Source organism: Micromys minutus (genome assembly GCF_963924665.1).
Source record: "Micromys minutus genome assembly, chromosome: 1".
In the NCBI taxonomy this organism is placed as follows: domain Eukaryota; kingdom Metazoa; phylum Chordata; class Mammalia; order Rodentia; family Muridae; genus Micromys; species Micromys minutus.
Window position 1 is genome coordinate 212,021,898 of NC_137969.1, and position 14,908 is coordinate 212,036,805.

Consider the following 14,908-nt stretch of genomic DNA (forward strand, 5'->3'; position numbering starts at 1 on the left):
CAAGTTAATTTCTCTGCACAAGTAATTTGGACGAGTTTAACTTCAATGAAACAGTGTTATTCCTTTGAATGTTAATTAAAATACATTTTAGGAAGGAAAACTTTATATGTGTATTCTCCTATATATTAGTTATTATTTATTTTGCCCCAGACTTACTGAATTTTGCTACAATTTGTTCCAATTCACATAGAAACTTTGTCCCTACTGGCTAGCTTTAATACTTTTGGAAGGTATTATATACATGTTATTAGAATTAAAATCAATCCTCAACTCTAGGCAGCAAATAAAGTTCTTAGTCAATGTATTTTTTTTTTTATATGAGCCAGCTATGTCAAAGACCAAAGAATATGATCCAGATATATGTGGGGAAGCCCTTCTCTGGCCAAGCACATGTTTAAAAATGATTAATTGAAGTATATAAAAAAGCAGCAACTTCAGCTTCCTCCTCTTGGATGTTTGCACCAGGAGACTGGTGCCCTATAGAAATGTCCTACTGCGTCTAACTCCTCCCCATAGGCTGTAAATGATAACCAGATGAGGTTCCAGGCTGATGAGCTTCTAGGTGTGAGTTTATCAGACATGCACAGCCCAGCTGACCCCAGCTTTTAATTTTGCGTCTATCATTTATTTGGTGCCACTGTCCTTTCTTCATTTTCTCACTGCCCCTAGTTAGTCTGGCACAGCCAGGTTGCATTTGGCAAGTAATCTCACCCAACTGTGAATCCCGAGAACTGCAAAGATCAGGTTTGACCAGTTGTTCTCATTGTTGAAACAGAAACATGAATGTTATGGGGGTAACCAATCAATGTCTGATTGGATTTAAAGTTGAGTGCACAAAATATAATCTGTTACCTGAGATTCTCAATGGGATCAAAAATCAGTGGCTTAACAGGCAGGCCATAGGTCTTAGGAGAAACATATTGCTATCATTCTGCTAAATGGACACAATATTTTCAGGTGTCCTTAATGAGTTGTTGCTGTGTCCAGTGCCCCTTCCCACCCTCATTGGAGAAGCCTCTTTTTCCAGTCCATGGCAAATAACACAGAGATCCTCAGGTGGCCAATTTGCACAGCACAGTGAACAACTAGCACACTGTCAAAAGTGTTAGTGCCTAAATAGGATGCGCATATTGTACTATTCAACCCAGGGTTCAGAAATCTTCCTGCAGGATGGGACAGAAATAATTTAACATCTGGAAGTGGTGTGTTTTTTCAGGGAAACTGCTTTCCAGATACAATGTGGAAGTTTGATGTATGAACTCTTATTGAGTGACAGGATGTGCTAGAACTTTGCAACCTTGAGAAAGAGAAAACTTTAACACACAGGGAGGAAGCTGAGCACTAATTCCTACCTGGAGCTATTGGCATTGGATAGCTGCTGGGAGAGGGAGAATGAACTGCTAGTTTCCTTGACAATTGTGACCCTAGGTAGCTGGATCATACTCCAGGGAATAAAACACACAACATCAGTTCTGCAACACAAATCAGAATTAATGGATTAATAATAATTAATAATATTAATAATATTAAAGGTCAAGAACAAGAATATTTGAAGTTGTGTGTATAGGGAAATAGGGTAGATATGGAAGTGTGGGGAGAAGGAGAAGATCAGTATTCTCAAATAATAAAAATATTAATTCTTCTTCTACCTTTTCACCATTTAATTAATCCAAGCTTTTACCAGTTCTCTAGTTTCTAATATCTTAAAAATCTTTCCTACATTCCTACATATTTCTTATATTCTGTCAGTCACAGAGTCTGACGATTGCCTTAGATTCACCTTTCTCTCAGAGGGACACTCTGGCCTTACCTTCTGGATTCAGATATTTATTCATCTAAACTCTATCTGGTACGTTCCATTGTCATCATGTCTTCATCTTGGAGAGTGTTTAAAAAAGTCTCTGAGACAAGATTGGTTTTTGGCTCTTTTCTAAGGCTCACAAAAACTTTCTCCCTTAAAATTTGTTTTATCCTTTAAATCCAGATGCAAACCTCATTTTTACTTTGTTTACGCTATATTGCCTTTGTCGGTGCAGGATTTAACACAGGCTTAGGACAACTTTTTACACCAAAATCATACAAATTAAAGTGTTCTATTCAAGTAACATTTTAAATACTGTCATAGAAAAACTTTCACAAAATAGTATATTTTTCAAATTCATGCAATTTTCAAACTAAAACATCATTGTGTCTTCATGCTAGTGTAAGAAAAACTAAGAAAAGAATTTGGACTTGATGTGCTGTAAAAATTATAAATTAATGATAAAAATCCAAACAGATACTAATATAGTTTACTTAGAAATGGATTATATTCAGACTTTATTTTGAAAATAACAGGTCTCTTAAATGAAATGGTTGAATTATACAAAAAACTATACAACATATTAGCTAGTAACTATGCATAGTTTCTAAATTATCACAGAGGTAATACATATCAATTGCCATGTTCTTTTCAGTGCACACAATACCTCTAATTAAGATAGTTTGAATTATAGAAAAAAAGGAGTATAAATTTATTACTCAGTTTAAATTTTCATTGTTTGATGATTGTGTCATTTGCCAATTATTGTTTATGTGCTGTTGATTACAAATTGTGTCATAAAATTTTGCTACTCTTTGCACCTTTAAAATGAAAATGCATTGGATATTTAATATTTTCATATTCTATCACATTTTTGATGCTAAAATTATTCTGCCCCATCAACCCAGTATTAAACTGCCTACTAATTTCTCATACTTATTGATGAATATATCTCTAAATGATCATTATAGAAAAGTTACCTTATGCAGTAGATAGATGTTAACACAGAGTCACATCACTAGTGGACAGAGAATGATAATTGTAGTGTGCTTGGCCCTAACTCAGACATGTATATCACACCCCTTCCTCCCAATACTGAGACATCATTATGGAAGAGAGGAAAAAAGACAGTAAATGCCATATATATATAGAGAGAGGATAAGACCAAGAAACAATGCTTTTTCAGACACAGCAGGACGTTTATGCTCAAGCCAGATAGGATGTCAGCATGTAGTAGGGAGTTAGGCATGGATTCTCACTTCTAACTGACAACATACTGGTAATTAGTAGCTGCTAGGCATGGGAGAGTCAGCTCTCATTAATGGTGAAGACAGTGGTAGGCAAACTGTGATCTCAAGGATGGCCACACACCCAAGAGAACAATGAAGCACAGACTGTAACCAATGTGTTTTTAAAGTGAACAAGAACAAAAACCAGAGAAAAGATATTAAGGACGTAGGGAAATAGCTTGTTGATCTGGGAGGAGTTTACTGGAGAATATAATCAAAGTACATTTTTTAGTTCCTCAAAGGCTTAATTATGAATAATTGTTTTTTACAGCTTAGTGTAATAGGCTTTTGGTAGAATAAAAATGAATAAACCTATGGTATTCACATCTTTTCTTTTCTTGACTTACAACATATGAATTTTTCTGTTGAATTATCTTCAAAATAGTTAAATTTAAAGTAAAACAGATACGTCAAATATGTTACTATTTAAAAATAGTCATTGAAGTTTCTCTATTTTTGATGTTCTTTACTACTTGTAGCTAAAAGATGTTTTCTTTAAACTTTTTATAATTTAGCTTTATTTTTGTTTTTTATTGGATATTCTCTGTATTTACATTTCAAACATTCACCCCACTTCCATCGCCCTCCTCTTCCTCATGAAGGTATTCACTCTCACAACCACCTTCTCCTATCTCAGTACCTTGGCATTACCCTACACTGTGAAAACAAGCCTTCATTGGATCAATGGGCTCTTCTCCCACTGATGCCAGATACTGCTATCCTCTGCTACATATGCAACTGGAGCCATGTGTACTCATTTGTTGGTGTTTTATCCACTGGGAGTTGCGGAGAATTTAGTTTGTTGATAATGTTTTTCTTCCCATTGGGTTGCAAACCCTTTCAGCTCCTTCATTCCTTTCTCTAGCTCTTTTATTAGGGTCGCTGTGCTCAGTCTGATGGATACCTAAAAGCATCATCATTCTTTTAACATTTTAAAAGTCACTTTGGAAGCTTACTTACTTCAAATACTTTTCTTACAATTTGTAGTCGTGTTTCAGTAACTAAGTTAGGCCCTTCAATGCTCAGGAAAAGATACCCTTCACAATAGTCACAAAAAATATGAAATACTTGGTGTGACTCTAACTAAGCAAGTGAAGGACCTGTATGACAAGAATCTCAAACCTCTAAAGGAGGAAATCAAGGAAGGTGTCAGAAAATGAAAAGATATCCCATGCTTATGGATTGGAAGAATCAACATTTTAAAAATGGCCATCTTACCAAAAGCAATCTACAGATTCAATGCAATCCCCATCAAAATACCAACCCAATTCTTCATTGAGTTGGAAAGAGCAATGTGCAATTTCATCTGGAATAACCAATGACATAGAATAGCAAAATCCATCCTCAACAACAAGAAAACATCTGCGGGAATCACTATCCCTGACCTCAAGCTATATTACAAGGCTATTGTGCTAAAACCTGCATGGTACTGGCACAAAAATAGGCACATGGATCAATTGAATAGAATAGAAGATCCAGAAATGAGCCCTCACATATATGGTCACCTGATTTTTGACAAAGGAGCTGTAAACATTCAATGGAAAAAGGACAGCCTATTCAATAAATGGTGTTGGTCCAACTGGCACTCAGCATGCAAAAGAATGAAAATAGATCCTTTCTTTTCTCCTTGTACAAAGCTCAAGTGCAAGTGGATCAAAGATCTCCACATTAAACCAGGTACACTGAAGCTATTAGATGAGAAAGTAGGGAAAACCTTAGCACACATAGGCACAGGAGAAAATTTCCTGAACAAAACATCAATGGCTCCTGCTCTAAGGTCAAAGATTGAAAAAATGAAATTGCAAAGTTTCTGTAAGGCTAAGGACACTGTCAAGAAAACAAAATGGCAGCCAACTGAGTGGGAAAAGATCCTTACCAACCCCACATCAGATAGAGGCCTAATATCCAAGGTATACAAAGAACTCAAAAAACTAGACACCAGAGAATCAAACAACCCTATTAAAATGGGGTATGGAGCTAAACAAAAAGTTCTCAATTGAGAAATATCGAATTGCTGAGAAGCATCTAAGGAAGTGCTCAACATCCTTAGTCATCAGGGAAATGCAAATCAAAACAACCCTGAGATTCCACCTCATACCTTTCAGATCAGCCAAGATCCAAACTTAGATGACAGCCGATGCTGGCTAGGATGTGGAGAAAGAGGAACACTTCTCCACTGTTGGTGGGGTTGTAAACTTGTACAACCACTCTTGAAATCAGTCTGGTGGTTCCTCAGAAAAATGGACAAAGTACTACCTGAAGACCCAGTTATTCCACTTCTGGGCATATACCCCATAGACACACCAATATACAACAAGGATACATGCACCACAATGTTCAAAGCAGCTCTATTTATAATAGCCAGAATCTGGAAAGAACCCAGATGTTTTTCAGTAGATGAATGGATACAAAAATTGTGGTATATTTACATGATGGAGTACTACTCAGCTATCAGAAACAATGACTTAATGAAATTCTTAAGAAAATGAATGCATCTAGAGAATATCATCCTGAGTGAGATAACCAAGTCAGAAGAGAACAGACATAATATGCAGTCACTGATAATGGGATACAAACCCCAGAAAGCTCTGAACACCCCCAGAATCAACTCACAGACTGTGTGAAGTTCAAGAAAAAAGAAAAAGACAAAAAAGTAAAAATACAAACAGAATAGACTTCCTTGTTCTGTTTAGTATTGCTGATTTATTCTTACTATTATATATTAATTATGTCCAATAATGGGTTTATTGTAATATTTTCATGCCCAGGTATAATTTTGGCCAATTAGTAAACCCCCTCATCCTCTCTCTTCCTATTATACATGCATACTGTTTCCCAACTAATTTTTCTTCTATTTCCATGTCTCTTTTTATTTTCATGGGGTGTGACTGTAATCCAAAGGGTTTAGCTAGTCACTCACAAATGCATGAGTGTGAGGTTGTTTACGAGATAATAAACCAGTTTCTACATCATCAAAATAAATGAATACAATTCAGAGCCCTGAGGAAGCACTGAAGAAGGATGCCCTGGGTGAAGGAGCAATGGGTACCAAAGCCACCATTATAAGCTTAATAGTGCAGACATTCAATTCTGGATATAGGAGCTGGAGATCTTTGTAAGCAAGAGGCCAGAATGGTGTATATACCTGTATAGGCAGTTCCAAATCAGGTGGGGCTACAGAGTAAAAATTGTGAGATAGAGAGAAAGGAGTAAAACTGGAGAGAAAAAAAAAGAGGGCAATAACTAACAAAGGTAAAAGAGAAGAATATGAAATGAATTGTCAAACTAAGTTGAATTGCTAATCTCAAGTAGACTGAGAGAATAAAGCATACCAGCTGCTTAGCATAGATGAAGTAAAAAATAAAGAAATGTTTCAGAAGATAAACACCATAATCTTAAAAAATTCTATATTGTATATATAACAGTCCTTTAAAAATGATCATTTTCTCATGTGTCCATGTGTGCAAGAGAGTGGTGTGTGTGTGTTTGCACGCATGTGTGTGTGTGTGTGTGTGTGTGTGTGTGTGTGTGTATGTATGTGTGTGTCTATGTGTGTAGATATGTGGCAGTCAGAAAATAACTTTCCAAGATTTGGTACTTTTTTGCCATGTGAATTTTATAGATCAAATTCAGGTTCCCAGGCCTATAACCAATTGTCTTTACCCACTGAGTAATCTTATCAAACAAATATTTTAAAAAGATTTATATAAAATTTACAGGCAGATTCTTGACATGTTAAATGCCATATTCATGCTTTAGATAAAAAAACCCAACAACAATAAAATGAAAGAAAATAGATTTGATCTATTTAAACTACAATATCACTAGAACCCGTAAGATTCAAGTGAAGGAGGAATTGCTAAATCTCTCTTTTCCCCAATATTGTATATATGCTTTTTATTTTTTCTACTCTTTGATGTTTATGTGTTTGGTTTGTCTTTTTTTTTTTTTTCTTTTGAGATAAGTTTTTTTTCTGTATAGCCCTGAATGGCTTGGAAATCACTTTGAAGACCAGGATGTCTTTGAACTCATGAAGATAGGTTAAAGGCATGTGCTACCACACCTGGCCTTGCTTTCCACTCTTAATCTGATTCTCTTAATTGATTTATAGAGGACAAGTCACTCAATCTGACTTGGGGCTAGAATGTTCAATAATGATTCTTGTTGGTAAGGTTTTTCTCACTCTCCATTGATTATTGATTAATTTTGATTAAGATAGATATGATTTTTGTATGTTTATTTAATCTCGTGGTTTCCATGATCATGAAAATTTCAGAGAGTAGAATGACTGAAAAGAATTAGACAAAGAACTGCATAGGGATGAGGAAGAGAAGAGGAGAAAGAAAGGAGAGAAACAGATGCGGACAGAGTCACAGACAGAAAGACAGAAAAACAGAAAAATGGAATGACCAACAGAGAAAGAAGAAGCAAGAGGAGAAGGAGGAGATGAGCAAGGATTATTATCCCCAATTAAATAACATTAAGGAATTATGATGACTACAAGGGAATATCTTTTAAAACCATTTCTGGTAAACTCTAGGATTTTCCTGAAGCATTTAGAATGCTCACTACTGTTGGAAATAAATAAAACAAAAAGGGAACTATACAAACACAGATAATATGTTTGGCAATTTTTTCACATCTATTTCTGATGTTTTTATTCTTTTTTTTTGTTTGGCAAATTTTTAATCAATTAATTTCTTTAAAAGTCTTTGTGCCATTCAAAATTTTAAAACAATATGTTTCAGTGATTCTTCACGTTCACAGGACTAAGTGTATTAATTACATGGATGCTGAAAAAATTCTAGCATGAAAGGTGAACTTTAAATGTTGAATTTGTCTTTAAAGGGTTGCAGGACTGGAGGCACTTTTTAATACTTCATAAAAAGCAAATGGACTTACTTTAAAAGCTAATTGATTTTGCCCCTCAGCCACAAATGAAATACTTCCTGAATGTTCAAGAAATCTTTTTTCCTAGAGTCCAGATTGAATACCCTTTCTGCCAAGGAAGTTTCTCATCTTTTCCTAAGCAGAAAAGAAGTTTATTTTAAACATAAGTTTTCTTTAAAAACCCTAAGTGAATAAACGCAAAAGTATAGACCCACGTATCCTCATGTTTTTGCAAGAGTAAGTCTTTAACAAATGAAACAGAATGAGGAAGTCTAGAAACTGCAAAGACAAGAGTGGTCCAGAGGTAGGTGACATCCATGCATGGTGGTAGCAATGTGTATTAGAGTTTATACAGGGCAATTGCCAGCTCTAAAAAAAAAAAAAAAAAAAACTAAGCAAAGGATTATTACTTAATCAGGATGTAAGAAATCATTTAAATAAAGGCATATGGAATAAAACAGGTATCTTACCTCCCTGCCACTGTCCCTTTAATTCACATACCCCGAGTTTGCTGTGTCTCTAGGTTTTGGAAAATATGGACCTTCCAAATCAAAAGAATCAAGAATCTAAATTATGGTTCAAAGAATACCTTACATCAAATCATTTTACAGTTTAGGGCTTCCAAAGATTGCCATGTTTTCAAAAATTAAGAATGAAGAAAATTAAATAAGCATGTTTATTACTTTCTAGGTATTTAACAGTGTTGACTTTTGGAGCATTTCCAGAAATTGAAATATCTGCTTTTGTTTGATGTAAAGAAGTTAAGACAGGCTCTCCCCAGCCTTTTTTTAAGCAAACACTTTAGATTTTACTTTGTATTTTCTTTCTTTTTTTTTTTTTTTAATTCTGTTATCAGTGAGTGCATACCATGTGTTCTCTTTTGTGACTGGGTTACCTCACTCAGGATGATAGCTTCAAGTTCCATCATTTGCCAAGGAATTTCATAGAGTCATTGTTTCTGGAGAGGATGTAGAGAAAGAACACTCCTTCAGTGTTGGTGGGATTGCAAGCTGGTACATCCACTCTGGAAATTAGTCTGGCGGCTCCTCAGATAATTGGCTTTGTGTTTTCAAAACAGGTTTTCCCTTTGTAGCCCTGCAGTCTTGAAACTTGCCTTGAATTCAGAGACCTGCCTGCCTCTGCCTTCAAGATATTGGGATTAAAGGCATATGGTACCACTGCCCAGTAGACTGATCTTAGTTATATGATCGAATACATGTTCATGAATAACTATCAGAACACAAAATAATGTGTAAAATTATACAGTACCAACGTAAAACCATTTTGAGAACATATATGAAATTTTTCATATTTTATTTCAATTAATAAAGAAAAAATACTTTAGAACCCAAAACTGAGCTAACTCTAGGCAGACAACAGCAAATAAAACTGATCACTTTTAGAATTGATATGGCTCTGATCAATTATCTAAAAGAGAACAGTAAAATTTCAGAGCTACAGAACAATGTAATATAATTCTCTCTGATATATGGTGGTGATGGTGGTCAGGAGACAGTTATAAGCATTTTAGAATATTAAATGGGGAACAGTGAGCAAGAGATTGCTGTTTATGGTTCTCGGAAGCCCTGCATCCAACAGGCAGTGTGACTTGGGGACTGGAAAGGGTTAATTTGTATCCTTTCAGATGTTTTTTATTAATAAAGTATCATAAAATAAGAATACAGCTGGCTGAAAACTGAATTTGATAATCATAGGGATTTGCATAGGACTGCCTAAGGTTGAAATTTTAAAAATAATTTTCATTAAAAATACAGCAGGCATAAAGTCTGATCAATGCTATATGTTAATTTACAACTAATTAGGGTTACCTTTTCGATCAACAGCTTAAATACATAACCCTTTCACAATTACTGAACAATTAATAAAAATAGTTCATTTTGTTTTGTGCTCATTTATTATTATTATTAGTCATTGCATTTGTTTACATCTCAAATGATATTCTCTTCCCTGTTACCCCTCCACAACACCCTGATCCCACATCTCTGCTCTCTCTCTGGGAGCCTTCCCTTTGCTTCTGTGAGGGTGCTCCCCTATACACCCATACATCTGCCCCACTGCTCCAGCATCTCCCAATGCTGGGGCATCAAACCTCCATAGACTAAAAGACTCCCCTCCTATTGATGTTAGACACTTTGGAAAACAATCCTCTGCTATAAATGCATCTGGAGTCATGGGTCCTTCCCTGTACACTAGGTGGCTGGTAGTCTAGTCCCTGGGAGCCAGCCGACATTGCTCTTCCTATGGGGTTCTGCAGCCTGATTCAGCGTTTTAGCTTTATTGCTAAAATGAAGGTTGATTTGAGAAATTGCTTAATAGATCACTCCTAAATTTTACTTCCTTAAAATACTCATACTTCTATGCCATAAATTTTTCTGAAGAAGATGTCTGTGAAGTCCAGCACAGAATATCAGATCCTTTGGAGCTGGGTTTACAGTTGGTTTTAAAGCACTCTCTCTATCTGTATGGTAGGACTTGCATTCATGCCTTCTGCGAGAAGACTAAAAATCAACTTGCCATTTCTTATGACATACATTAAAATGTTAATGCTTCTAATGTATGCTATCTGGTACTTAATTGATACTAGAAGCTGTTATTACTTAGAACTTGTAAATTCTAAAGCTTGTAGTTCAAGCCCTGGAAGTGTATAGCGATAAATATCCCTTTACAATGCTCCCAACTCTGATAAATATAAAAAGAAACATTTGGAAATATTTGCTGTACAAATGCATCGTTCAGTGAAATAATTTCAGAATAAGTGTTTAAAATTAAAAGCAAAAATTTGAAGTATAGCTCTTCCATGTGTATGAACCGGAATTAGGTCTATTAACACTTTTCCCAACAGAGGTTAATATGTTCTGTGAGGTTACACTACATTTCTGTGCAAATAGGAAAATATAAATTTAGGCCCCACTCAATACATATTGACTTTTTTCAGAAAAGGTGAATTCTAGCTCAATATTGTAATTATTTAATTATGTCAGTATAATAGATCATGACCAACTAATATATCAAAACAATTTTGAAACTAAAAGAAAAATGCTTACATAACCATTTGACAGAGGTCTGTGAAAAGGATTTGATAAAAGACAAAGACAACAGAGAAAATGTAGAAACAAAATTAGTATTTAGGCATATAGCAAGCATGCGCTTTGAAGCTAATAATTTACAGAGTACCTTGAATACAACAGTGTCAATTGTCTGTGAATTATTTGACACATTGTCCATCAAAGGGCATCTGCAGCATTTACTACCTTCTTAGTCTTGATTTATATTGGCAATTTCCTCTAAATGCCACGTCCTTTATAGATGCTTAGCTGCTTTTGCAAAGTGACTAGGTCAAGAAGACTCGGAATCTGTCAATGGATTAATCCATTGATGTGATTATATTTTGATGAGCAATTAGAAAGAGATGCATCTAGAGAATATCATTCTGAGTGTGGTAACCCAGTCACAAAAGGACAGACATAATATGCAGTCACTGATAATTGGATACTAACCCCAGAAAGCTCTGAACACCCCAGAAAAAACTCACAGGCCATATGAAGCTCAAGAAAAACAAAGGCCAAAAAAAAAAAAAAAAAAAAAAAAAAAAAAAAAAAAAAAGAAAACCTCAGTCCTTCTTAGGAAAAGAATAAATGTATAGCACCCTCTCAGAGTGTGGTACACCTGGACATTAAATCATTAATAATCCAGGAGCTACGAATATAGCCTTGTGGCAATTATTGGTATTCAAAGATCATTATGCTTAATCTATACACACCAAAAAACTAACTGTTTCCATGTTACCTTCTGTCCTACATGTACTTTATGCTTATGATAACTAGTGGGATTTCAATGCGTGTTATCAAACCTCTAAAAGAATTAAGTGCTGACAAAAATACATTCATATAGTGTTATTCCAAAATGTCTTTAAAAATCTGTACATGTATCCCTCTTTTAAAAAAAAATAAAGTTGTAAGAGAAAAAAAGAGTGATGCGAACCTACATGAGAAATAGCTAAGAGAAATGGATACTTTTGGTTACACCCTTAAAGGCTGTATGTCTTCTCCAGAGCTATCCTTTCACCATCTGTGTCCCATCCGGCATGAGGTACACTGACATGCCTTTATACATGCATCCTGCCCTGGGCTCTGTCTTACCAGATGCCCACATTCAGTAGAGCCATGCCTCCATAGATCCTCTTAAACTGACTGTTAGAATAAAGCCTTTTCACCTTTAAGTTGTGTTTGCTCAGGCGTTTTATCACAGTATGAAGTTGATTAACATACCCCATTTATAAGAACAACCTGGTGAGTACTATCAAAGGGGTTATCTGAGAATAAGGTCACGAGAATGAACAAGTATTGAAGGACCTCCCAACCTGCCTCATTCTAAAAGGCTTCGCCAACTCCCAAAAGTGCTAAGCCAGTGACTGATCTTTAAATCACAGTGGACTGTTTGAGAACAGAAATTGTACTCAAGTTCATAACCCTAAGTAATTCTTTTTCTTTTCTTAAGTAACAGATATAAACTAATTGACTCAGCATATTCTACCTTAACTGATTTGTCGGAAAAGCATATATAAGAGGAAGTAGAGATGAAGAAATGTTATTGTGAAGATTATTTTAACCAACCAAGGACAATGGTAACCTCATTCAGTGAGAGGGTAGGGTTAAATAATCTTTTGAAGATAGAAGCAGGTAGCAGACTCTATAAATCATTCAAGAGTAAAAAATCCTTTTAAACTTCTTAATCATTTATTATTTTCATGAATCTTAAAAATAGAATGTTCCTGACTCATTTTACCCAAAAATACAATCTAGAAAATTCCATGAAAAGTGCTTTCTTTTTGTACCAAAAGAAGTAGAAGACACCTCATTCTTTGGTTCTTAGATTGAATACTTGAGTAAGATCAGAAAGTCAGAGAATAGATTTCATTACAGATATAACAATTGGAAGTTGTGAGATGCAAACATTTTAAAAGCTCAAAGTGGATAAAAGACAAGCATCTATCTCATTTCAGTACTGTGGAGCATCTGTCAATTCTCTATGAGACTAACCAGAGATCTGAAAGAATTGTTCTTTACTGTACTTAACTTATTTTATACTTTAAAACTATTTTTTAGAAAGGTATGCTGATAAACTCTGGTTGCTTAAAGAAGCCTTAGAGGAAATATCATTCACATAATACCAAGACTCAAAGGATAGTGAGACTTGCATGTTAGTACTACAAGTTTCCAGTCCCAAAGGGTCCTGAATTGGAGGGGTCCAAAGAAACACATCTAGAGTTTTATACCATTTTGGAAATATATCTGTGATTTGAATGCACTGTAGCATATTCATAATTCCCACAATATGCTGAGAATTTCTTGTTCACGATGTTATCCATGCTTGTTCAGTAGTGGCGGAACTCTGAGCGTTTCTAAACCTAGTGAATCACAATAGAAAACTCCTGATGGAAACAACACAGTTTCTAGTGAGAGTGTGCAATGCACTCATTCTGGAAGAGATTAGGAAAACAATACGTTTTTCCCACACATATCAGCGAAATATTTCTTGCTTAATTTAGGAACATGTGTCTCATTCACTGTAAATTGTTTAAGGATCACATAAAAAGTGATTTTGTCTTGGTTCTAACTTTTCTTCTGAGATTATAAACCATAAAATTCATATTTATTTTGAGCTTGTTAGATTTATGAAATGAAATATTGCATACAGAAAACTATATATATGCATATATATTTCACATATTTTATTTTAAGAAATTTGTATTTTTAAGAAAAAGTCATATTCCATTTTTTTCCGTGAAATGCTAGGACAACTGTGGCACAAATATTATGGGAGCAAGTACACCAAGATTTTACAGATTGTTTCTCAGGTCCTTGATATTATACGCATTTAAAAAACAAACCTGGAGAAAACAATATTGTTGACTGTATGCTTTTTTTTTCTCTGTTTGTTTCTTTAACATAATAGTCCTTAAAGAGAATCTCACTTTGGCAGAACTCACACTCAAAGCATATTTCTAGCTTTTTTAATTCCATGAAAAAATTATTATGGACATTTTACTTGTACTACTGTATTTTATCATGATGCAAAAAGAGATGATTTTAATGCATCTCATAGTCATTGACCAAACTACAGCCAACAATTCTGTAGAGAGCTAAGGCTGTAGTGTTTTGGTTTGCATTATAATAATCTACATTGCTTTTAAACAATATAATTTTGTCAAAGAGTATATTTCTAATGATTTGTTCATGAACAGAGATCTGGGCTCATTAAAATCAGTATAATAATCCATAAAACCCACCAACATAATGTCAATGAGCTCAATTATATATTGCTCACATGTATATATACAAAGGTCTTTCTTGGTCTTGTGGCTGCCTCTGTTAACCTGAAAATCATCATCATCTTGGTCGATCCATATCCAGAGCATAAGTTATATGTGAGGTCTTTCCTAACTCTCTCTTTCTTATTCCAGCAGTGGGGCTACATACCATACTAACACACTAGCTGGAAGCCATCCCTCTGCATGCCTGGTGCTGCTAATTTAAGGACTTATATTTTGCTCTAGACCCTAAAATGGACGTTGCCTTTCTCTTTTTTAATTTTTTTCAAATATTTTCATCAGTGAGGCATCTTGAAACTTTAACCAATTGAATATGAAGTCTTATATATATGAATTATATATTCCCCAATAACCTCAGTAAAAATATACGAGAATATTTCTGAAAATTTTATATTTATCTTTTATGCTTTCTAAATGATATTACGTAATTATCAACATATTTTATATTCAATATATATATATAAGTTGAATCTTTTAAGAGGACATATATAAATATATATAAAAATGTAAAGCTTTTTCAAAATTGAAGTTCTATAAATATTGACAAATCATAAAGCTGATAAATTTATTAACTCT

General features: G+C 34.6%; 1 protein-coding gene across 2 annotated transcripts in view; it reads right to left on the bottom strand.

Moving 5' to 3' along the window:
- The window catches only part of MDGA2 (MAM domain containing glycosylphosphatidylinositol anchor 2), a gene marked incomplete at both ends in the record, with an annotated part of 768,432 nt that overhangs the window by 209,121 nt on the left and 544,403 nt on the right, over positions 1-14,908 (bottom strand). The window lies entirely within an intron of this gene.